This window comes from Danio aesculapii, chromosome 1, assembly GCF_903798145.1.
Source record: "Danio aesculapii chromosome 1, fDanAes4.1, whole genome shotgun sequence".
Classification (NCBI taxonomy): domain Eukaryota; kingdom Metazoa; phylum Chordata; class Actinopteri; order Cypriniformes; family Danionidae; genus Danio; species Danio aesculapii.
Window position 1 is genome coordinate 44,269,546 of NC_079435.1, and position 24,906 is coordinate 44,294,451.

Here is a 24,906-nt window from a genome sequence, read left to right on the forward strand (position 1 = left end):
TTTGACTGGTACAAAAAGCTGTGCTTGAAAACATTTAAATGACTATAGACAACTGCTGAATGTATGTTTTGCCCCTACATATAAGTAATTATCTGTATGTATTAGCAGATGTAAACTAATCAAAACCTTATTTTAAATAAGTAAACTAAAACTAGGACTTTTATTCATTCATTCAATCATTCTTTCATTCGATCATTCATTCATTTATTCATTCATTCATTCATTCATTCATTTATTCATTCATTTTTTATATGTTTATTTCACAGATATTTTCATTGAAAACTGTTTATAAGTGAGTAGTGCAATTCAATACAAATAGTGCTAGCAGTGTTTCAAAATAAGTAAAAAAGTAGCACACATTAAAACCCAGCAAGAATTTGTTATGTGTGTCATTCATTCATTTTCTTTTTGGCTTAGTCCCTTTATAAATCCGGGGTCGCCTCAGCGGAATGAACCGGCAACTTATCCAGCACATGTTTTACACAGCGGATGCCCTTCCGCAACCCATGTCTGGGAAACATCCATACACACTCATTCACACTCATACACTACGGACAATTTAGCCTACCCTATTCACCTGTACCACATGTCTTTGGATAAACAGCTATGTTGATCCTGGAACAACATTCCAATCAGCCGATCAGAACTATGGGAAACGTTTACCGTTTATGTTAAGTTTAGGGTTAGGTTTATGCACATGATTGTTATCTGACTATTATCACTAGTTTATCACTGTCTCTCCACTCCCCCTATAGCTGGTGTGTGGTGAAATCAGACACTGTTGTCCTGTGGCTGCAATCGCATCATCCAAGTGGATGCTGCACACTGGTGGTGGTGTGGAGAGATCCCCCCTCATGATTGTGAAGCGCTTTAGGTGCATGATCATACACAATAATATAAATATTATATACTGTGTGTTTATATACATAAATACTAAATATATATATATGGAGTAATATATATATATATACAACTATGTAAATACACATTACATTACATATTTACACATGTTTTAGCCAAGAAGTTTATGTTTAGACGTATATAAGACTATTAAACACAAAATCGCTCCATGGGAAGATAAGGGAAAGAAGAATATTGACATCACTGAACATTTTGATCTGCTGGGCAATGAAAAATGTATGCAGAAGAGACTGGTTAATTAACGGATTTCAGTATCTTTGATTAACTAGTGTCTGTTTATTTTCACATGCAGATGCTTCATGGGTCCTTGATATGTGCACCGACAACTCTAGATGTTGACAAATCAGTTTAGCAAGTTGATTTTGTTGACATTTTAGTAATTTTATACAATAGATTGTGTACGAAGTAATATATAGACTAAATCTGCAAGAATGGCAAAAATAATGGCAGCCCCTTACTGGGATCTTAATTTACATGATCAAACCAACCAACATAAAGTGGCGGATTTAGGCATGGGCAATATGGGTGATCACCCAGGGCGGCATCTTGCTGGGGGCGGCATGGGGAGACGGTACAAAAAAAAAAAATCCCCTAGAGCATTGAGATACGATTTACTTTATGCAAGTGTATTAATTTAGAGTGGCAATTCCATAATGAAGACGTTATGGGACATTCACATCTGGCATATTTTGCACACGTTTGTTGTTCTCTATGTGCAACCAAAACAACGCTGGTGAAAGAAAACTGACGCATGCGAGCAGAAAATCATTCCCAAACCATGCCTCACATGCTTCTGTGTGAATCCTAGTAGTTTACATGCAAGGGGTAAAATACGTGCCGCTCATGCGCCATGAAACCAGAGTAATAGCCTTTTATGCAGAGGTGTCGGCACGCTGCGAGTTTTGCAAATTGACAAAACTAAAGTTTATGTAGCTAATATGAGGATGATGTTACTTTCACTAAGCATGACTATAAAGCAGAAAGCAGGGATGAAGAGTAAGAGAGGTAAGACTTCATAACATTAATTCTCGACCATGAGTCGGGTCTAAAACAACAGATAATTCTATAAAACATTTTTATTTTTTGTATTCTATAGAATTGTAACAATTAATATTCATGCAAAAGATTTATTAAGTGATCTTAGCATATCACTCCAGTTGTTACATTGTTTTCTAGTAACATTTAAGATTAATTTCTGTTATTTATTTAGAATAATAATTGTATAATAATGTTATTAATAATAATAATAATTGTATTTATTTCTAAGAAATATAAATAAATTGGGGCATTACGGTGGCGCAGTGGGTAGCATGATCGGCAAACAGCAAGAAAGGTCACTGTTTCGAGCCCCGGGCTGGGTCAGCTGGCATTTCTGCGTGGAGTTTGCATGTTCTCCCCGTGTTCGTGTGGGTTTCCTCCGGGTGCTCTAGTTTTCCCCACAGTCCAAACACATGCGCTATAGGGGAATTGATGAACTAAATTGGCCATAGTGTATGAATGTGAATGCAAGAGTGTAAGGGTGATTCCCAGTGATGGGTTCTGGCTGGAAGGGCATTCGCTGCATTAAACATATGCTGGATAAGTTGGCAGTTCATTGCGCTGTGGGGGGACTAAGCCGAAAAGAAAATGAATGAATGAATGAATGAATGAATGATTAAGTTGTTATATTTATGGTTAAATATACATAACAATTTAATGGGGGGGGGGGTATGGGGTGGTTCGCCCAGGGTGCCGTTTAAACTAGAACTGCCACTGCCAACTTATCACTGAAAACACTAAAAATGTTATTAAAAGTCACTTAAAAGGTTATTAAAAGTCAGAGCAGAGATTATGATCCCTCATAATGCAATTTGAAAGTGTAAATAAACAGAAAATGTAAATCCAAAAATACAGGAATAATTAACCAATATTTTTACAGTGGACTATTTTCTGCATAGTTTATTATTGTTAATATAAATAATATATGTTCTCACATACCATGTTGCAATGACGTAATAAAATTTTGTTGATATCTTGTGATATCAGCTACCATGCCGAACCACAGACTTAAAGCAAAAGATTTACCCAAGTCGTACAGTTCATACCGCATTTTTTTTCTTTTGGAATCATTCATACTTACAGTCCAGTAATGTGCCTATGATACCCTAAAAAGCTCTCAGTGTAGGCAGCGCACTGTGGTTTTTGAACAGTGAGTGAGATCGATTGGTTTAAAAGCTGCCTTTTGGGATCACGAAGGAAACAACAGTGGTCTTTCATAAGGCATATCAAAGAAGCCTGTTCGCAGTGTCATTACCTTTTCATGGCTTTTCTCTGTGTGAGTGTGTGAGAAAGTCTACCATTTAATTTACATCAAAAGTGCTTGGCTTGCCGTCGGTCGTGGCTGTTGACAGTGAAGAAGACTTCAAGCCTTCTGCTGCTGTGTGCATTCTGAAACAACATGGAAAGTTGGAGTCATGCTTTTTAGTTCTGAGAGGTTGTGATTTATTGATTAAGAAGATCATGTTTTATTCAGGAGAAGGAGATGGAGAGCATGTGTGTGTGTGTGTATATGGTATGTGTGTTTTCTGGCAGAGGACGGTTGCTAGTGGGATATGATATGGTTATATAGAGACATGAAACTAAAAGAAGTGAAATGGTGTGTGTGTGTGTGTGTTAGTTGTCAAGGTCTATTTGCGTCAGGTGCTAACAGCTTAATTGTAATGCACTGCATCTTGTCTCTATATATCTCAAAATGGATGTGCGCTGCCAGTTTTTTAAATAGAGTTCATGTATTGGGATTTACATCATTTCCCGGAAGTCATCAAACTATTACACTCTCCAAAATCAAAGTACACAAGCTGACCCTGAGGAGGTACATTTTCAAAAGGTACATATTAATACCTAAAAAATTCTAATGTGTACCTCATAGTACCATATGTGTTCAAAAGTGAACCATAAGGTAATGTTTTTCTCTCTCTGTTTAAAATTGTTCCCTAAGGGTGTTAGGGATCCATACCTGGCAACATTTGCCTCCGAAAATCCGGGAGCCTGGGGGTAGAAGGGGCGGGGGAAGTGGGGGTTGGTTGTATGGGGGGGTGGCTAAGGCAGAGGTTATAGACTATACCAAAAAACTGAGGACCAGGGTGGGGGGGGGGGGGGTTAATTCCAGGAGATTTCCGGGAGACATAACAGAACGGGAGACTCCTGAGAAAAACGGGAGTGTTGGCAGGTATGGCCTTATCCCACATAACAAATATTTTCTGGCCCATCTCCGGGTCACACAATAACTTTTCCACTTTTCCCTCAGCCCAAGTACCGCAAAGAATGACGGTACTGAAGTGGTCCATAACTGGATTAAAGACAAGGGCCACACATGAGCCATAACCGGCCCGAATCTCAGTCAATTTATTTCCCATAACTGGCCCTGAACTGGGCCAAAATAGGTTTATTATTGGTACCGATTCTCAGCAATAAGTTAACCATATCAACACCACCCTTTTACCAGAAACCACAAAAACTAAGCCATAACCCAGCCTACTGTTACTTAAACAATGTGAACAATTGCTACACTGATCTGGGCCACACACCTCCCATCAACAACTGGCCCAAATGTAGTTTGCCATCATGCATGCAGTGCCATCATTGCCACGCATGGCCCACATTCGGCTGACATTATGCATGCCAGTGCCAGCAACATGCCAGCAGTGCCATAATGTGGCCACATTTGGGCAAAGTCCGTTTGCTATGTGGGATTTAGTTCAGTTGGATCACACTTGAGTGCATTTGGATGGATGTGAATGTAGCAATCAAACCAAAAGCAGACCAAAATAGCGTACCGATACCTCCTCGAAGAAGAAGAGTCATGGCAAGAAAACAAACACTATGGAAGTCAATGGTTACATGTTTACAGTTTTCTTCTAATTATCAGCTTTTTGTGTTCAACAGAAGAAACTCACAAAGACTTAAAACAAGTGAAGGGTGTGTAGATGATTTCAGATTTTCATTTTTGGGTAATCTATCCCTTTAATTAAAAAAATTCTGAATCATTTATTAATTTTTCTTCGGCTTAGTCTCTATTTCAGGGATCGCCACAGCGGAATGAACTGGCAACTATTCCAGCATATGTTTTATGACGTGGATGCCCTTCCAGTCGCAACACAGTACTGGGAAACACCCATACACTCATTCACGCACATATTTATACACTACGGCCAATTTAGTTTATTCAATTCCCCTATAGCGCATGTATTTGGACTATGGGGGAAACCTGAGCACCCGGAGGAAACCCACACCAACGCGAGGAGAACATGCAAACTCCACGCAGAAATGCCAACTGACCCAGCCGGGACTCGAACCAGCTAATTTCTGAATCACTGTAAACCTAACATCACATGTAAAAAAATATGTAAAAGTTCTTAAAAGCTTTGAGATAGATACAGTGCATCCGGAAAGTATTCATGTCGCTTCACTTTTTCCATTTTATATGTTACAGCCTTGTTTCAAAATGGATTAAATTCATTTATTTCGTCAAAGTTCTACACACAATACCCCATAATGACTATGTGAAAAAAACACGGGGAGAACATGCAAACTCCACACAGAAATGCCAACTGACCCAGCCGAGGCTCGAACTAGCAACCTTCTTGCTGTGAGGAGATTATGTCACCCAATGCGCCACTGCATCGCTATATAATTTAAATATTATATATTATAGGCGACTTTGTGGCGCAGTAGGTAGCGATGTCGCCTCACAGCAAGAAGGTCGCTGGTTCGAGCTAGGTCAGTTGGCATTTCTGTGTGGAGTTTGCATGTTCTCCCTGCGTTCGCGTGGGTTTCCACCGGGTGCTCCGGTTTCCCCCACAGTCCATGTGGTACAGGTGAATTGGGTAGGCTAAATTGTCCGTAGTGTATGAGTGTGAGTGAGTGTGTATGGATGTTTCCCAGAGATGGGTTGCAGCTGGAAGGGCATCCCCTGTGTAAAACATATGCTGGATAAGTTGGTGGTTCATTCCGCTGTGGCGACCCCAGATTAATAAAGGGACTAAGCAGAAAAGAAAATGAATGAATGAATTATATATTATATATAGCACAGCTATCAGCCAATCAGATTCAAATATTTAAATTCAACCTGGTTTGATGCTTACTGGCAAACTATAAATGATTAAATTATCCAAAAATGTTCTAAAACTCTGAGAAGATTTTTGATATACAGAATAACATCATATGTCTGGTAAACATGTTAAAATCATGATTTTTTTTTTGCTCATTAATATAAACACACACACTTCACTACACTGACACTTCAAAGACATAATGACGATATATGATGTTTTGTTCAAAGATTCTGTATTTTTAAAATTATATTTAAAAACACTAAAATAACTTTACGACTAAATGTTTTCCAATAGCCAAAATTAGCCTAAGAAAACAAAACCCCATCGTGCACCAGGGTTAACACTCTAAATGACTGCAGTTTTGGTTTGTTCATGCACAGATGTCCTAGTTTGCTAATAATTAGATGGTAAAGATGGTGGCATGTGGGGGTGAGATTTGACTTTAATTAATGCAAAGCTGAGTTTCCGAAAGACTAGAATCCAACAGTGTTTGTAAAGACTGCACATGTGGAATCCCTAGTGAGAGGGATCAGTGCAGACTAACTGCTTAAGTGGCTCTTCGGGGGTTTATGAAGACGCAGATTCTCCCCTTACTAATTCTCATTGTGTCTTATAAGGGTCTTATGAGACATGCAGAGCACTACAGCTATGAAAACGCTGGAATCTTGAGAGGTCAAATGGGCTGATGAGATCAGACCCATTCAGAGCTGCATTCCTCTCTCTGATACTCATCCATTTCCTCTTTCATAATTAAACCTTTGAGATCATGCCAGAAGATGAAACACAGCAGTGGGTCTGTTGTTTGGAGAGGATTTAGTGAACACAAAAGCTATACACAAATCATTTGGCGCATTGCATCTGCTTGGGAGAGAGATTGTTTTGGTGATGGAAATAGTTTATAAAAAATCCCCACATGGTGTTAAAATATGAGCGTGTGCAAGATACGCTCCTAATCCAAGCATGCAAATCCACGTAGAAAATGCTCCTTTTGTGGATAATCCACACTTTCTGACATAGAGATTATGACATAGAGGAAATGCCAACAAGCATTTTGCCTGCTATGGACAGGAACTGTTGAGTTTAAAAAACGTCCTTGAGTTAAGAAGTTGTATTTTAACTTGACTTTGCTTACAAGAAAGCTTAAAATACAAGCGTCTTAGGTGTCACACAATATATGCACTCTTGTACTGCATCTGCACTGTACAAACCTACTATGATCTACTAATTTTGTTACACTTAAAGTTACTCATTAATTTTTTAAGTTGTGTATTTTTAATACTTAAACAATTAAGTAAATGTTACTAAAGAAATTGAGTAAAATAATTAGATAAACTATGGTCATAAATGGGCGATGCAGTGGCGCAGTAGGTAGTGCTGCTGCCTTACAGCAAAAAGGTTGCTGGTTTGAGCCTCGGCTGGGTCAGTTGGCATTTCTGTGTGGAGTTTGCATGTTCTCCCTGCGTTACCCCACAGTCCAAAGACATGCGGTACAGGTGAATTGGGTAGGCTAAATTGTCTGTAGTGAATGAGTGTGTATGGATGTTTCACAGAGATGGGTTGCAGCTGGAAGGGCATCCGCTGTGTAAAACATGTGCTGCATAAGTTGGTGGTTCATTCTGCTGTGGCGACCCCGGGTTAATAAAGGAACTAAGCCGACAAGAAAATGATTGAATGAATATTGTCATAAATCAAATTTACTATTTAACCATTACAATGCAATGGTTATTCTAAATAATTCATTAATTCTTTCTTCCTCCTTCAGCTTAGTCCTTTATTTATCAAGGGTTGCCACAGCAGAATGAACCTTCGCTTATTCCGAAGCAGCGGATGTATTATAAATCAGTGATGCAAAAAATTAACATTTTATTTACAGTCTGTATTTACAATGCACATATACACTACCTGACAAGTCTTCTTCGCAAGTTTTAAGAACAACAAATAATAACTTGGCTTCTAGTTGATCATTTGGTATCAGCTTATATGAAAGCAAAGGCCTCTAGATCACGCTTACTTTACGAAAATAAAATAAACTCATGCCTTGATTTTTAATTATTTAATTAGGACAGTAAGGTCTGACTTTGCTTAGACAAAAGTCTTGTCATTCATATTGTGTTTGACTCACATGAGCTTGGAGGACTGCATCCATACATCTCTGCAATGAATCAAATAACTTATTCATAAAGTCATCTGGAATGGCAAAGAAAGCGTTCTTGCAGGACTCCCAGAGTTCATCAAATTCTTTGGATTCATCTTCAATGCCTCCTCCTTCTTGCTCAATAATGTACATGTCTATTGACTGGGCTGGCCAATCCTGGAGCACCATGACCTTCTTGCCGTCTCCTGTAGTTTATAATGTAATGGGCAGCCCAAATGTCTTGATACCTCAGGCTGTTGATGTTGCCATCTACTCTGCAGATCTATATGGAGATCCCCCACTGAATGGAACTCCAAACCATGACTTATCTTTCATCAAACTTGACTGATTTCTGTGAGAATCTTGGGTCCATGCGAGTTCCTATAGGTTTTCTGCAATATTTGGGAGGTTTGGAATGCAGTTCAACAGAGGATTCATCGGTTAAAATCTACCTTCTGCCACTTCAAGTTATTATTTGTTGCTTTTACAGCTTAGATTGACGACAAGACTTTGTCAAGGGACATCCAAGGTTCTTCTGGACATTATGATTATAATAAAACGTTTGATTTTTACAGTGTTTACAGCTGCGTAAATACCCATGTTAAAAGCAAACTGATGTTTCTGATATGGACATCTATTATCCAACAAGGTAAAACATCCTTGAATTATTCTCTGAATGTTCAAATGCACTGTGTACATCTGTTTAATATTTCGATTAGGTAATGTAATCACTTTTAACTTAAGAATTAGACAAAGAGTCTGTTTTCTTAAAGCAAAATGAAGTACACAGTGAGTAGATGTAACAGCCAGAACAGGTTCTCCCTGCTCACAGTCACCCCAATCACTCTGATCACCATAACCTAAGTTTTGAATTGCCCCCACACCCATCCCCAGCCACTCACGCCAGTCCCATAAATACCAGCACATCAGCTCACTCAGTGTCTGGCCTCATCGATTGACAGAAGGACAAACGCACATGGTCAGTGATAGCTGGCATATCTTAAAGTTATTTAACTGTCTCATTTCCATTTTATCTCCAGTATTCGTCGTCTCTTTCCTTACAAGTGTGATTCCCTCCTGGTCTCGTCTGGTGTCTGTTCTTCCGATCCCTCCATAAACCTCGTCCCTCCATATCATCCTCCACTCCCACTATATCATCTGATCCACATCTCAACTTCCAAGCTACAATAGACTGTTTGGTCAAACTTTTCATCTGCCACCGTATTCAATAAACTGTTTACATAACTCACAGTTCTGGTCTGTCCTCCTTCTGTGACAGTAGAGCAATATAGGAAGAAATTAAATACACTAAGAGGTTATAAACTGAAAAATGACCTTCTAATATAGGTATATGAGAAATAATATGAATAATTAAATAAACATACCTCTTAAAGGGCAGCTTTCTGCAGAAAGTTAGCATTTTCACTATGTGTGACTAATTTGCGTTGACAGTTTCCTCCTCGTATTATTCTTAAGAAAGGCTTTACTTTGACAGCCTCTGTTTCTGCCTTGCAAAAGAGCTTTAAACTTTAAAGGGTAAAAGACGTAGATACCCACAAAGTAAGCCTTTTCATTTCTCATTTACTCTTTTTCTGTCAAACTTATTTTTGAGCAGGTGCATGTGGAATCTGTGGATAATACTGTTCGGATGCAAAACCCAGCAATGCCGCGTGGCATGAATAAACTATGCCAAATAATGGTGCATATTATTATTTATTATTCTTATGTGGTTTAATGCCTTTGTTTGTGCCTGTGGTTATTTGTTTGTGCCCTAGTTGGTGTTGACTTCAGTGTTTTTGTCTTGTGGTGATTATTCAAAGCCTTTCTCTTTTTTACATAATATGTTTTTGTTTATGCTGTTGTCATAATTATTTTAATTTTAAAGTGCATCAAGAGTTGGCACTAAGAAACGTAGTGAGGCAATTTCTGTGTTTTTCTGTAATTTCTAGAAGCATATTTACAAGTCACCAACTCATTCACATCCCCCAGAAATCCTGAATAAATAAGTGAACAGAATAATGTGGAGAATCTGAATGAGGAGTCAGTTCAACTCTGCAGCTGGAATTGCTCATCAGTTCAGGGCTAAACAGGGTAAATATTGTGAGATACAGTGTTTTAAATAGTTTGAAAGCCATACAGTGATCAAACATCATCAGTGGCATCATCAGAAACATTTAAAAGGTGAGTATAACCTTTGCTGAGAAATATGTTAATTGTGTGGATGGAAAATTGGTCCTGGATTTTCATTTGTCTTGATTATGTTTGTTGTCAAACTGAAGAAAGTTTTTTTTTTTAAGAAGTCAGTGAAAGTTGGAGTAGATAGTGATTTAAGATGTGTTTTCTGAAGAAGTTGGGCCTCTTTACCATTAGTAGAAGCTTACACAATTTCAGAAAAAAAATTGGAAAGTATTTAGAGATAATTTATAACAAGAACAAAATTTTGAAGAGTTGTACAAGCCCAGCAAACAATTTTGTGTTTAATATACTTCTAATTGACATCTAAACGTAGACAGCTTGGCTAAAACAAGGCTAAACTTGGGCTGTCAGTGAAAATCTAATAGACATCTAATAATAGCACAAAAATAGACTAGTTGTCAAGTAGACAGATTAGACAGACTGTATACGTGTAGTCATTAATTTCTGTTTATTTGATAACTAGTCTGGTTTTAGCCTATTCTTAGGCGTCTATTAGATTGGGACTGTGACAGCCCAAATTTAGCCTTGTTTTAGCAAAGACGACTCTGTTTAGACGTCTATTAGACATCTTTTAAAAACAAAAAATGCTTGCTGGGAGGTGATCAATGTTCATAAATCAACAGGCATGACAATTGTGTTTAGCAATTGGACCTGTCTAACACATAAAATAAATATCACCATACACTTACACATACAGTTAAAGTCAGAATTCTTATCACTCCTGAATTATTAGCCTCCCTGTATATTATTTCCTCAATTTCTGTTTAACAAAGAGATTTTTTTTCCAACACATTTCTAACCGTTACAGTTTGTTCTGTAGATATGTTCTGTAGGTCCATAAATATTTAGACATCGACACAATTCCAACATTTTTGGCTCTATACACCAGCACAATGGATTTTAAATGAAACGAACAAAATGTGCTCTTTTTTTTGCATATGTGCCTTCCACTTGTAAAGGGACCAAGTCAATTACAGCCTGAAGTCTGGAATGCGTAGACATCACCAGACGCTGGGCTTTATTTCTGATGGTGCTCTGCCAGGCCTCTACAGCAACTGTCTTCAGTTCCTGCTTGTTCTTAGGGCCTGCATGTTCAATCGGATTCAGATCAGGTGATTGGCTTGGCCATTGCACAGCATTCCATTTCTTTCCCTTCAAAAACTCTTTGGTTGCTTTTGCAGTATGCTTCGGGTCATTCTCCGTCTGCACTGTGAAGCACCGTCTAATGAGTTCTGAAGCATTTGGCTTAATATGAGCAGAAAATATTGCCTGAAACAACTCAGAATTCATCCTGCAGCTTTTGTCAGCCGTCACATCATCAATAAACACAAGAGAAATTGTTCCATTGAAAGCCATGCATGCCTATGCCATGTCACTATTACTACCATGCTTTACTTCTGAGGATCATGAGCAGTTCCTTTCCTTCTCCATACTCTTCTCTTCCCATCACTCTATTACAAGTTGATCTTGATCTCATTTGTCCATAGAATATTGTTCCAGCACTGTGAAGGCTTTTTTAGAACTCCAATCTGGCCTTCATGTTTTTGAGGCTCACCAACGGTTTACATCTTGCGGTGACCCCTTTGTATTCACTCTGGTGAAGTCTTCCCTTGATTGTTGACTTTGGCACACATACACCTACCTCCTGGAGAGTGTTCTTGATCTGGCCAACTGTTGTGAAAGGTGTTTTCTTCACCAAAGAAAGAATTCTTTAGCCATCCATCACAGTTGTTTTTCTTTGTCTTCCGGGTCTTTGGGTGTTGTTGAGCTCACTAGGGCGTTCTTTCTTTTTAAGAATGTTCCAAACAGTCAATATGGCCACGCCTAATGTTTTTGCTATCTCTCTGAAGGGTTTGTTTTGTTATTTCAGCCTAATGATGGCTTGCTTGACTGATAGTGACAGCTCTTTGGATCTCATCTTGTAAGTTGACAGAAACAGATTCCAAATGCAAATAGCACACTTGAAAGGAACTCTGGACCTTTTATCTGCTCATTGTAATTGGGATAATGAGGGAATAACACACACCTGGCCATGTAACAGCCTAGAAACCAATTGTCCAATTACTTTTGGCCTCTTAACAAGTGGGAGGCACATATGCAAACTGTTGTAATTCTTACAGCGTTTACCTGATTTGGATGTTCATTTAAAATTCATTGTGTTGGTGTATAGAGCCACAAATATTAGAATTGTGTTGATGTCCAAATAATTATGGACCTAACTGTATATGATGGGGGCTGATAATAGTGACCTTAAAATGGTTTTTAAAAACTGAAAAACTACTTTTATTCTAGCCAAATTAAAATAAATAAGACTTTCTCTAGAAGAAAAAATATTATAGGAAATACTGTGAAAATTCCTTGCTTTTCATTCGGGAAATTTTTTTAAAAGAAAAAAATCAATACAGGGCTACTAATTTTGACTTCAACTTTAAAGTTTAGAAAAGTACACTTTCTCACTCACTTTCTATTTTTTTTTTTTTTTTTTTACACAAAATGACCTCACTGACACTGTCTTTCTTGAATATAAATAATTCATCTTTCCACCTCAGTTTGTTCTCACTACTGTGAGGATGTTGCCCCTCTTGTTGTAATTTCCAAGCTAATTATGAGCGGGCGAGCATCTCTGCGTACACATTGTGGAAAGCGGGTTGAGATGAATTGTAATTCTGACGGTAGCAGTTGCTGCCATTCCCTCTAGAGATGTACTGTTCTCAGCTTTAACAGCAGATTAACAATGACCAGTCCTCTCTCAGCAGAGACGCTCTGCTAAATCACAAACACCTCAGTGCCAATGAAATGCCAGAATCGAGCAGGCACGAGTGGGTAGGCCAGATGGTTCAGGCACCGTCCTGTCTATTATTATGATGGAAACATGGGCATGAAGAGACATTCTGGGGACGTTTTGCAACAAGCAATCTTTTATTTTTCTAATGGACCACCTCACATAAATTTAAAATACCTTGATGCACTGTAGCATCTCCAGTGTATTGCCTTGTGGTACTTACTAGGTTATAGTGATTCTGGTAATCTGCCTAGTTCCTTGATGAATTTCCAGGCTAATATATTTTCATTAGTCTCTTATTGCCATATTGTGGTCTATCAGCATAAAATCTTGCGCAGATTGCGGTTTATTCTGCCAAAGAAGCAGCAAATTAGACAGAAACCATCTGACTGGCATGTAAACTGACCAGTCATAACTGAAAATCATGGATATGTTTTTATGTCTTGGCACTGCCAATATAGAATTACATAGATGTATTAAAGTCGGCATAAAACAAATGTTGCAATAGACTTTTATGCCCTGTTGCAACAATTGGCAGATGAAAACAGTTTCTAGAACCATAAAAGTGACTTGAAGCAAACCATTGCAAATTGATTGGATCACTGAATGGATGTTGTTTGCTCTTAGTCAGCCTCATGTGATTGACAGGTTGTCCCGCCCTCACGCTCAGAGATGTTGTTGAAGAAAGAGAAAATGTTGTTTGGATTAAAGATGCTCTGCTAAATCATTTATAATCAACACTGTAAGAATATCCATTAATTATCAGATTTTGACAGTTTGTGATTCATGACCGTCTTCCGTTTATATACACTTTTAATTTGCGCTTATAGACCTTGATCTCAATTTTGACAAGTTTTGATGTTGAAAGGTTTAACAAACTGACATTTGTGAGTAGTTTAAAACTGTAAACAGTCTCAGTTGGTTGTAAATGATTAAGCAGAAAATGAGCTACAGGTATCTTTTCTGTTATTGTATGGATTTATTTTAGTATATTATGCATATGTCATGCCATACATTCATTTCCTTTTCGGCTTAGTCCCTTTATTAATCTGGGGTCGCCACAGCGGAATGAACCGCCAACTTATCCAGCATATGTTTTACGCAGCGGATGCCCTTCCAGCCGCAACCCATCTCCGGGAAACATCCATACACACTTACTCACACTCATACACTACAGACAATTTAGCCTTCCCAATTCACCTGTACAGCATGTCTTTGGACTGTTGGTTTCACCCAGAGGAAACCTATGCGAACGCAGGGAAAACATGCAAACTCCACAAAGAAATGCGAACTGACCCAGCCGAGTCTCGAACCAGTGACCTTCTTGCTGTGAGGCGACAGCACTACCTACTGCGCCACTGCATCGCCCCATGCCATACATTGTTTCTGTAGAGTTAGAGTTTTTAACATCCAAAGTCTACTGAACTGAGATCATGGTTCCATATTGCGATGGTTTTTAATAAAATAACAACAGTTCATTTTAATTTGATGGTGACTTACTAATGATGTTTTTGAATGAAGTTAAAGAATAAAGAAAAACCTTGAGTAAAAGCCTTTCTGGATTGGTGAACATTGGGGCAGCAGTGGCCTTATGGTTCAAGAGTTGGACTTGTGATCCAACCAATACAGGCTCATTGTGAAGACGTACCCCCATATACATATCTGGAGAGTGTGAATTATGTAGCCAGAGCTACGTATAGCTGCATTTCATCTTTAAAACGAACGCTACGGGGTGGTGTGACGCCACAGATGGCTTCTGTTTCTTTTCGCTCTACCAGCTGACCAATTTCCTCCATGTGGATGGCTTTTCTGCTGTTACCAGTTTGTCCAGTGGCTTGCCATGTACATTGGCGGACTTGAGATGCAGAGAGGAGTTGACAGTGACGATGGGCTTCGAGTCTAGCGAAGAATGGATCCAGAAAGCAGGTAAAACAAAAACATATTGCAAAAAATAAACAATTAAAAGAATAAACAATTAAATAACAGGGTGAGAATGTGGTAAGATGTCAAAACGTGGTAAATATCTAGGGGTACTTTTAAAATCACTATCGGTTTGGTTTAGGGAAGGGGGTTTGTGGGTCCTTTCACGAAAACAAAAAGTGCAAAAAAAAACTTACCTCCAAGAACGTATTTCACGGTCTCCAGGAATGTATATGGGGTACATGTCAGTAATGAGCCTCTGTTGGAACTAACAGGAATAGCACTGTCAGGTATTGTAGGCGCAGGAGTGAATAACCAGCATGATGTGTGTGTGAAAGAATCACGTTCGATAAAAGTGTTTGCTAAATTAATTTAAAAAAAAAAAAGTAAATAAATAGGACTACACAGGTAGGTTGTGAGGTATGCTAAAAATGCAAGATGTGATATTTAACACCATATTGTGTGTGTCTTTCCAGTTGTCATATTGAAATCAACAAGACATACAGTATTCTTTGCATTGTAAAGGAGTCATAAACTGAGAAATGTCCATTCCCTTGATCTTTTCACATTAATGAGGTCATTGCACTATAACAGCATCCTGCAAATTTCAGAATCTAAAGGAGTGCTCCAGAGTGTGTTTTTAAGGATTGGTTGTGTTTCTAAAATACAAAGTAATATGTGAAAAAAAAATCAAGTTATTTTTTTAGACACTGCAGCGCTGCTGAAGAATGTGGGTTCTTACAGCGGTTTGACGGATAAATACGAATTTGTAGCTAAATTGTTAACAGTGCCTTGTTAACAGTGCCTTGTTAACAGTGCCAAACAGCATTTCCCGTTGTTTACATCCTTGTTCACGTCCTCACTACAACATATCGTTAACGCTAGAAACGATGCATGTAATAGATCGATTTTAACAAATAAAAATACTTACAGGTTGTGGCTCACAATCCACAGCTTCTTTTATTATAGTTGGAACTGTGCCTTTTTTGGGGAGTTTTTAGCCGAATCAAAGCACTGAACTAGAAGAAATTCTGAACGCTGTCTTTTGTCAAATGCCAACTATATATATTTTTATAATTCTCTGGAACATTATAAAAATTTAATTGTAAGCACTTCTCTCTTTGTGTCGTGTCCTTTGGACGCCCAAATACAGAAACAGAACAAGCTCTGTGGAAATAGCAGTGTTTGGACGCCATTTTAGCTTTCTCTGCTACATTACAACATTACAGCACCTCTGGCCACGCCCCTTTGCTGCGCGGGGTGTATACGATTGGTGAAGGCGTGTAACCTGAAGTGTTGAATGTAGCCCGGACGTATTTTTTTGTAGTTCCCAAACTTCGTTCAATGTAGGCTTTGCTAAGCTAACTCTGTAAAAGCCAGTGTCTCCCTTTGCATTGAACTTTGAGCATTCAGAGATGTTATGTTCACACAGCTACATTACAGATGAACTAAAGTTTAAAATATGATATTGTATATTGCGCCACCCCTTTATACATATTTTGTTAGTCTAAAAACTGCTTAAATTGAAGCCAATCTGCCTAAATTGCAAGGCTGTGAACCACTTTATTACGTGATGATGTGGCTAAACTCCACCTGCTTCCATGTTGCACTCAGTTTAGCGCCGCCCACTCTTTCATGCATGCAGTAGGTAAATAACGAGAGACAAATGCAGATCTATGTATGAATCAAATTACAGTATAAACGTAGCTTTGAAGACAACAAGATGCTGCGCAATGCCTTTTCCTTCTGATTCCTACATAAAAGTGAATTGTTGTTGCGTACGCAGTGTGTGTGTATGAGTGTGAGTGTGTGTGTGTCTATCTCTCTCTTTTCCTCACCACAGACCCCGCCCTAATTACACGGACGACGTGCCCTGGAATTGGCTGAAGTGACCCAGGGTGTCTTTTAAAAAGTAAAATAGGCATGGGGTGGGAAAGCGAGTTGGTTGGCGTGTTGCTTAACGTTTGGCGTTATAGATGAAATAGATAGTTGCAAAGTGTTATTTTTTTTATTGTGTATTCCCGTTATGGTGAGATTGTAAATTTTTACTTTTGTTCGTTGTTCATCCATCCGGGTTTTCCCCCTCGTTATTTAGTTTTTGGTTATTTTGTATATAAACGGTAAGAAGCAGTAGGGGTTGGACGCCACTGTTCTTTTCTGTAAATATTTTTTTCGTTTTTACATATAGTCAGGGAGATAGGAGTAGTTTTCGTATTTTTATTTCTGTTATTTTGTTAGGTGTATTGTTTCATGTATTTTTGATTATTATTTTTCTGTGGGTCCTCTCTGAGGTATTTGGCTCAACATTTTGGGTTTCAATTTTAATGAAGTTCCAGAAAATGTCCGTAAGATAAAACGTAGTACTTTGTTCAATTTATTTGACCACAGATTTGTTTATAAACGAGGCACAATTCGGTAGAGGATTTTCAGAAAGAATATATTGACTATATTGGATCTGACAGTGGCGGGTCATTCTGCTGTGACGACCCCAGATTTATAAAGAGACTAAGCAGAAAAGAAAATGAATGAATGAATGAATGAATGGATTTGACAGTAATAACACAGAAGGCAAGTGTCAGTAGCTGTTCAAATCAAAGCAGCGTCTATTTATGAAGGATGTAGGTTGTCAAACATACATGTAGAAGTTTACATCGGTGCGTAAACAAACTTTTGGGACCTAATTATAAAAGCAAAGCATTGAATAAAATATGAAAATATGCTAAACTGTTAGCCAGTCTATTGGGCGTTTACTTCCAAGAAATCTGCCATGCCTATATTTGAATGGCGTGTTCTAATGAGGGAGGTCAAACTTTAAAATCATTATGCTTTCATTTCTGAAAATCTTTATAAGTGGACTTCAGAAAACAGTATCAGACTTATCTCTAGCAAATACTGTTAGCTTTACCAAGGAGTGGCACCTGCTGGTTGGTGCAGATGAAGCACAAGCGTCGGAAAATTAACATTAGTGTTAGCTTGGTGCTGAAATCACAGAGTCTCATTGTGAGGCAGTGGTCCCCTCTGGTTAGTGCAAGTGAAGAGCGGCAGCACACGTGGTGGCGCTGAATGATTTACAGCCTGTCAGTCCCTGAGCAACTGGAGTAGCTGTGACTCTCATCCAACAGCATCTTTAATGAATGGGGAGAGTGTTAAAAATACACAGGTTGTCAATTATTGAACATCTTCTCTCTCTCTCTCTCTCTCGCTCTCTCTCTCTCTCTCTCTCTCTCTCTCTCTCTCTCTCTCTCTCCCTCCCTCTCTCTCACCTTCATCTTTTTTGGTTTTTGCCCTCTTTTTAAAACCTGTATCTCATACAGTATATGTTTGTCACTAAAAAACACTTGTCAACAGCTTTATTTAAGTTTTTTTTTAAGTAAAAGTTTTGTACAAAAAAATAGGTAGAAAAGAGGGTCATTTTTTGTACAGTTTTCATTTATATTGTTATCGATATTTTTATTTTAAAAGACATCATTTAAAAGTAATATGGTATTTTCTCTTATTTTGACCCCTCTCGTGGATAATAGGCGTGGGTTTAAACAGGCGTGGCTGATTGTATACATAAAACTAAACACCCACTGGTATAATTGGCTAACACTTTGCATATTTAAACATTTTCAAAAGTTCAAAAGGACAGTTGTGTTTCGACTGATGTAAACTTCTGCATTTATGTTTTCCAGCCTACATCCTTCATAGATGAAGGCTTATGTGATTTATGTTAAAAATTCATGAAGACAAAGCAATAGTGAACATAAAAAACATAAAACAGTTACTCATGCAACATTACTGTCTGATCCAATATAGTCAGCACTTCATTGCATTTTAGTTTCAGTCTTTACGAAAATTGTGTGTGGAATTGCGACTTGTTTGAAAACAAATCAACTGTACAATTGAACAAAGGACCATGTTCACAATTACATTGTATGGATGTTTATACAGTTTATGCGCTTATCCTAAAGTCTGGATCAGAAGGAAGTCAATGTAAAAACTGTGTTCATCCTAAATTTGTTATCTTTAGAGTATCATTATTGTTTGGTTTCTGTGTAGAGGTGTTTTTGCCTTTTTCTATTTAATTAGCATGAATTGGTGGGCGGATCTAAACAGGCAGTGATACAGAAGCAGGCACTGATCGTCATCTGTGGAGGTGGAGTTTAGCCATACTATTACATAATAAAGTGGCACATTCCACAATCTGTCATTTATGTCAGCTTGGCTTCAATTGGCTGTTTTTATGACCTTTTATTTGTAAAAAGATGAAGAAAATTGATTTCTTAGTTATTTAACCATTTTTTTTATATATTGTCATTATAATTTGTCTTTTAAAATTGTGTTTCTTCACAGTAACACCAAAATTCTGGCATAGAATAGCTCCCAGTACACCTGAGAGGAGGGAGTCTTTTGACCACAGACAGCGTGAACCTGTTTATGGCAGAGATCCCCACAAAATGTATGGTTTTAATGTGTTGAGTTGGAGAGTTCATTCACTCGTTCATTCATTTTCCTTAGGCTTAGTCCCTTATTCATTAGGAGTCGCCACAGTGGAATGAACCGCTGACTTATCCAGCATATGTTTACTTATCCAGCGGATGCCCACCAGCTGCAACCCAGTACTGAGAAACATCCATACATCTCATTTACTACGGCCAATTTAGTTTATTCAAATCCCCAATACCGCATGTCTTTGGACTGTTGGGGAATCCGGAGCACCAAGAGGAAACCCACGTAAACACGGGGAGAACATGCCAAACTCCACACAGAAATGCCAACTGACCCAGCCAGCACTCAAACCAGTGACCCTCTTGCTGTTAGGCGACAGTGCTAACCACTGAGCCACCCCTTATTCACCATCCAGTACTCCCTCATTTACTGCTGTACAGTGAAACTCTTGTACAAAGGTACCTGAAACCTAGGAAGTAGAAGTCCTCATGCCCCCACGCAACACCCAGCTGTAGCAAAGCTGCTTGCAGAGCTGGTAAAATCCTTTTATAGTCTTTACCACTCCCAACATGAGACTCCAATATACCTCAGGAGTGAACAGGAAGACCTCTTCCGGCTGCTGATCCAAGCACAGGTGGAAGATCAGCTGACCATCTGGCACTTTCTAGGCCAAGAGGCCCAGATGCGCCACCAGTAATCCATGTCCCATAGATGAAAATCTCATCTCATGTGCTTTGAGCCCTTCCCTATCCTCTTTCTCTCTCCCCCCAAACCTATACCTGCTCCTAGGTCACAGGACAACATAACCCTTTAAGCCGCACAGTGCAGAGGTATGGTTCTAGGGAATAGATCAGAAACATGAAGGTGCATGATGGAGAGCGCTGGTGCTTCTCCTCCTTCCCCAAGAGCATTGCATATGAGTCACAAGGTTGAGGTAGGGTGTGTGCATGTGGATGTGGTTGGCTACCCACTATTGCCTGTAGGTATTCATTCCCAGGCAACAACAGAATTAAATAAAGTGGAGGTTAATTCCCACTTCAGGCATCCATTGATTTTGGGTACAGACTGGCCAGAATTGACATAATTTTGGATTTTTTTGAGCAGTCTCTTGGAAGACTGGGGAGTGGCTGTGGTTCAAGCTGGGAATGGGAAACTGGGACCTTCAAAGGAAAGGAGAGGGAGAGCAGAGTAATTGCCACCAGACTTAATGCTTTTCCAGGTGGCTCATTGTAGTCTAATGTCAGCCCAGTTAGGGGAATCAAATACATGTAAACAGCTCATGGTCTAATATATTTGATAGCGCTGGTGGTGTGTTGGGAATAGCTGTTTAATCCTCTAGCCATTTCAAAAGCACTGTTGCGTCCATTAAATGTCTCCTTCAAGGAAACTGTCATGGACTTCATCAAGTCATTAGAATGTTCAGCACATGATCATCAATTTGCATTAGTCCTTATGGATTATGCTACAAGACATTCAGAATCAATGTCATTGCACACCATTTTCTGACTATTTTTGTTCTAATGGCGCCCTCTCCATCATAAGAAGGGTACCAATGAGTGGATCACTTATGGGTATCTTGCTTTACAGCAGATGTAGCCATCTTCCCTTCTTTTTAGAAATGAGGTGGAGGGGCTGCATGTTGGGTGGCTTCTCAACCCAAGTTGGTCTTTGGGTGTATGTGGCGAAAGGACATGGTAAGGCAGAATCTGAAATGGGGGAACAAGTGCAGAGATGAATGGAGATAAGGAGGTCAAGTGAATAATGACTAATATCTTTAATTTGAATGATTGCCAGAGAGATGGATATAGCTCTATGCAACTCAACTGAGAAGGAGGATTTAGACCACAAACAATGAGGACCTGTGTTCAGTAGGTAGCTGCACAGAATTTTTTATTTTTGTGTTTTGACTTGTAGGGTTGGAAAAAGTATTCTTTACCCACCATCTCTGACTTTGTTGTTTCTGTTGGACATTAAAAATCTTTACAGTTACATATTACAAGAAAATGCAGTACTATATAAACTGATATACTGAACATTCATGTAAGTAAATATGCCTAAAGAGTTATTTTTCACACCAATGACATACAGTAGACCATACAGTACACCAATGACATACACTTTTGCATGTTCCATGGATGTGCTTCAATGCTGTTGGTGGTTTACCATCTTGGTGACTGAAATCTCAGGTGCCTTTAAACCAATTAACCAATTACAGCAACTCTTCTGCCGCTCTCAAATCTCATTTGCACTTATTCATATTTAAGCATCCTATTTAGCATCATATTTGACATCGACTCGCATACAACTCACATACATACATAAGGCTGGGCGATTCATTCAGAATCTATAATCGATCAAATTTTTCCAGATGAATTTTTTTCCAATTACTTTCCCTCCCCGTGACGCCACTCTGTTAAAGGTGCAGTAGGTGATCTGCCAAAATGCTAACCTGTAAGCATAATATCTTTAAGCACAGTCCTTCCTTTGCTGCCTGTATGCTTAGTGGTTGGCCGGCGGTGGTACTTACATGCTATTTCAGACTGAATATTTAGAGTAGCATGGTAAACAGTATAGGCACCGCATCACAGCTTGTCATTGTTTAAAAAATTAACCAATCTGGTGTGAATATAAAACCTCTTAGTACACTCTTAGAAATAAAGGTACAGGGGCTGTCACTTTGCAAAAGGTACGTATTTGTCTCTGAAGGGTCCATAATGGTACCTCAAAGGTACTTTTTAGGTACATTGGGGTACTAATATGGACCTTTGAGGTACCACTGTGGACTATTTGTGTACAAATATGTATCTTTTAAAATGGTACTGCCCCAGTGACAGCTCCTGTACCTTTATTTCTGAGAGTGTGGGCTGGTTGGAATAGCGCTATTTACTAATGTTTTGTTGTCAATCAAAAAAAATCTACATAGTCAATGCAATAAATTGTAACTTATAAAACTAAAAATAGTCACATTTATCATTCGTCAGAAGATTTCAGTGGCTGAACAACACTTCCGTGCATATAACCCATTCATAAAACAACACAATCTACATCATCTTTGTGTGACTAAAGTAGTTTTAAAACAGAACAACACCTGTCTAAAAGAAATACTTCAGCCATGGTGTGATCCTTCCTCCAGCGTGCAAAAGTAACTTCATTATTGATTCAGGATTTTAAAAAGTTTTGATTCAGCATTAGATTTTACCGCTGTGTCGTGTGCACATGTACGCGCCATTGGCGGATCTGCGTAAAAAGAGATGTGCAGTTCTACAAATCTACATTTGTTAACAAACAGTTTGGGCTACTTATCAGAATTATGGGAATTGTCGGCCCAACATTATTTAATTATATGAAATTTTTTTAGACTTATGCCTTTTTTCAGAATATAAAAATACATGAAGACCATTTACTTCAATTCACGAGTTCACACTTACAGATGTTTAAGAATCAAGCGTTTTTGGCATGCTGTCCAGGGAGAGGGCTCTAAGCTCAGGAAAGACACCCCAACTTGTCTTATTCCCCTTATCGGAGGAAGAAATAGAAATTGGGGTTCAAGCAAAGTGTCTAGCCCGGCCCCAGAATGCTCCCCCCGGGTAAATAATGTTTAAGAGGTGAGGTGTCGCGGTGGTGGAGGGATGCTAAAGTCATGAGATAATGCAGGTAGGACAACTTTTGGTATTTATAGGAGTTTGGTCTAATGCTGATTGGATAATAGAACGATTGTCAGTGATGTATTTGAATTGCTAAAACATCTGCGCCTGCTTCTTCAGAAATTTGTTTATAAAACATCCCTCATTACAATTGGAATGTGAAGAGATTTCAACCAGCACAAAAAAAAATTTCTGACGAAAATCACCTACTGCACTTTTAAGGCTGATTTATACTTCTGCGTCGAACACATAGGCATGGTCCAATGCAGCCTTCGTGAGGTCACATACCTGCAAACCTCTCGAAAAATTTAACTACACGTCGCATGTTTGCACTACATTGACGATGATTGAAAGTGTGGAGAAAAAGGAATTTATTTTTATTACTTTTGTGTCTTTATTTTTTATTAGAAAAATGTTTAGACTTACAACAGATTATCCAATCTTTTTCATTTGTATAATATCATATAGTACCCAGACATACTTCTTTTTCACTGTGTTGCATACTTCTTGGAAGGAACTGCTGACAAGAGGGAAATGATAGAATAAGAATAAATATAGTGCGGGGAAATCCAGATTTGGCTTCTGTCTAATAAGAAGTCTAGACATGTCACAAGGAGCATGATCCTTGTAGAAGTTGTGAAATATATTAAAGATGCACTTAATTGTTCAGTTCCGGTATGCAGAGAAGGGTTGCAGAAAGAGGAAGTATGTTTGGGTGCAACACTTAAAGCAATGCAGAATGACTGATAAGTGACGTTACACCAAAACTCCACCTGTTAATATCAGTTGTGTATATGCTGGAGTCAGGGAAGTGTAAGTTAGTTGCAAATCTCCTGAATGTAATTCCTGTATTGCATTGGGGGTAACGTAACCCAGAGCTCTGTCATCAAATTATTCATTTGTATCTAATAAATTACTAATATTTTAACATTGAAGAAAACCCTCTCCTGACCTTTTCTTATTGAACATGCATGGAATTGGCTTAATATTCCAACAAAAGCTATGCCAGAGATGCCTTGAGATGGCATATTTTCTATTTCAATAAAATGATAATTTCATCAAAATATTTGTTTACAGAAGATTCAAGAAATGCACTGTTTAAATTATTATTTATGTTGACGCCAATAGCCTAGTGGTTAAGTGCGCCGACATATAGCACCATGGTGCTCACGGCGACCCGAGTTCGATTCCCAGCTCAAGGTCCTTTGCCGACCCTTCCCCTCTCTCTGCTCCCAACTATTCCCTGTCAATTCTCTGCACTATTCTATCCATTAAAGGTTAAAAACCCCTAAAAAATAATTATAAATTATTATTTACAGGATATGCAAGAGTTATTTGATTTAGAAGAGATACTGCTTATTTTGTTTTAATATGTAAAACGTTGAAAATTATTTATTTTGTTTCCAAAAGTCAGTGGTGTACAAAATGTTTTTTTCTATTAATTATTTAATGTTACGTAAAGACAACAACATTGTCAAAATGATCGCTGTTGATCTGTGAAAACACTATATTATGCATGCCAGGCTATTTGGCTGTGTCATTTTATATTTAAAAAAAGATAAAAAACCCCTTTCTTTTAAGCACATACACAAGCGCAGTCCTTCAGTCCACCACTGTTGTTTTCAATGTCAAGTATTATATTTAATATGCATGTTCATGAAATTATTGTTATAGTGTACAGACAACAATGACAGTTTTCAAAAACATGCACTTTGATTTTTCATTTTCAAGCCCCACGAATGCTATTATTGTGTAAAGCTCTGTTTTGTTTACATATTGTGCTGA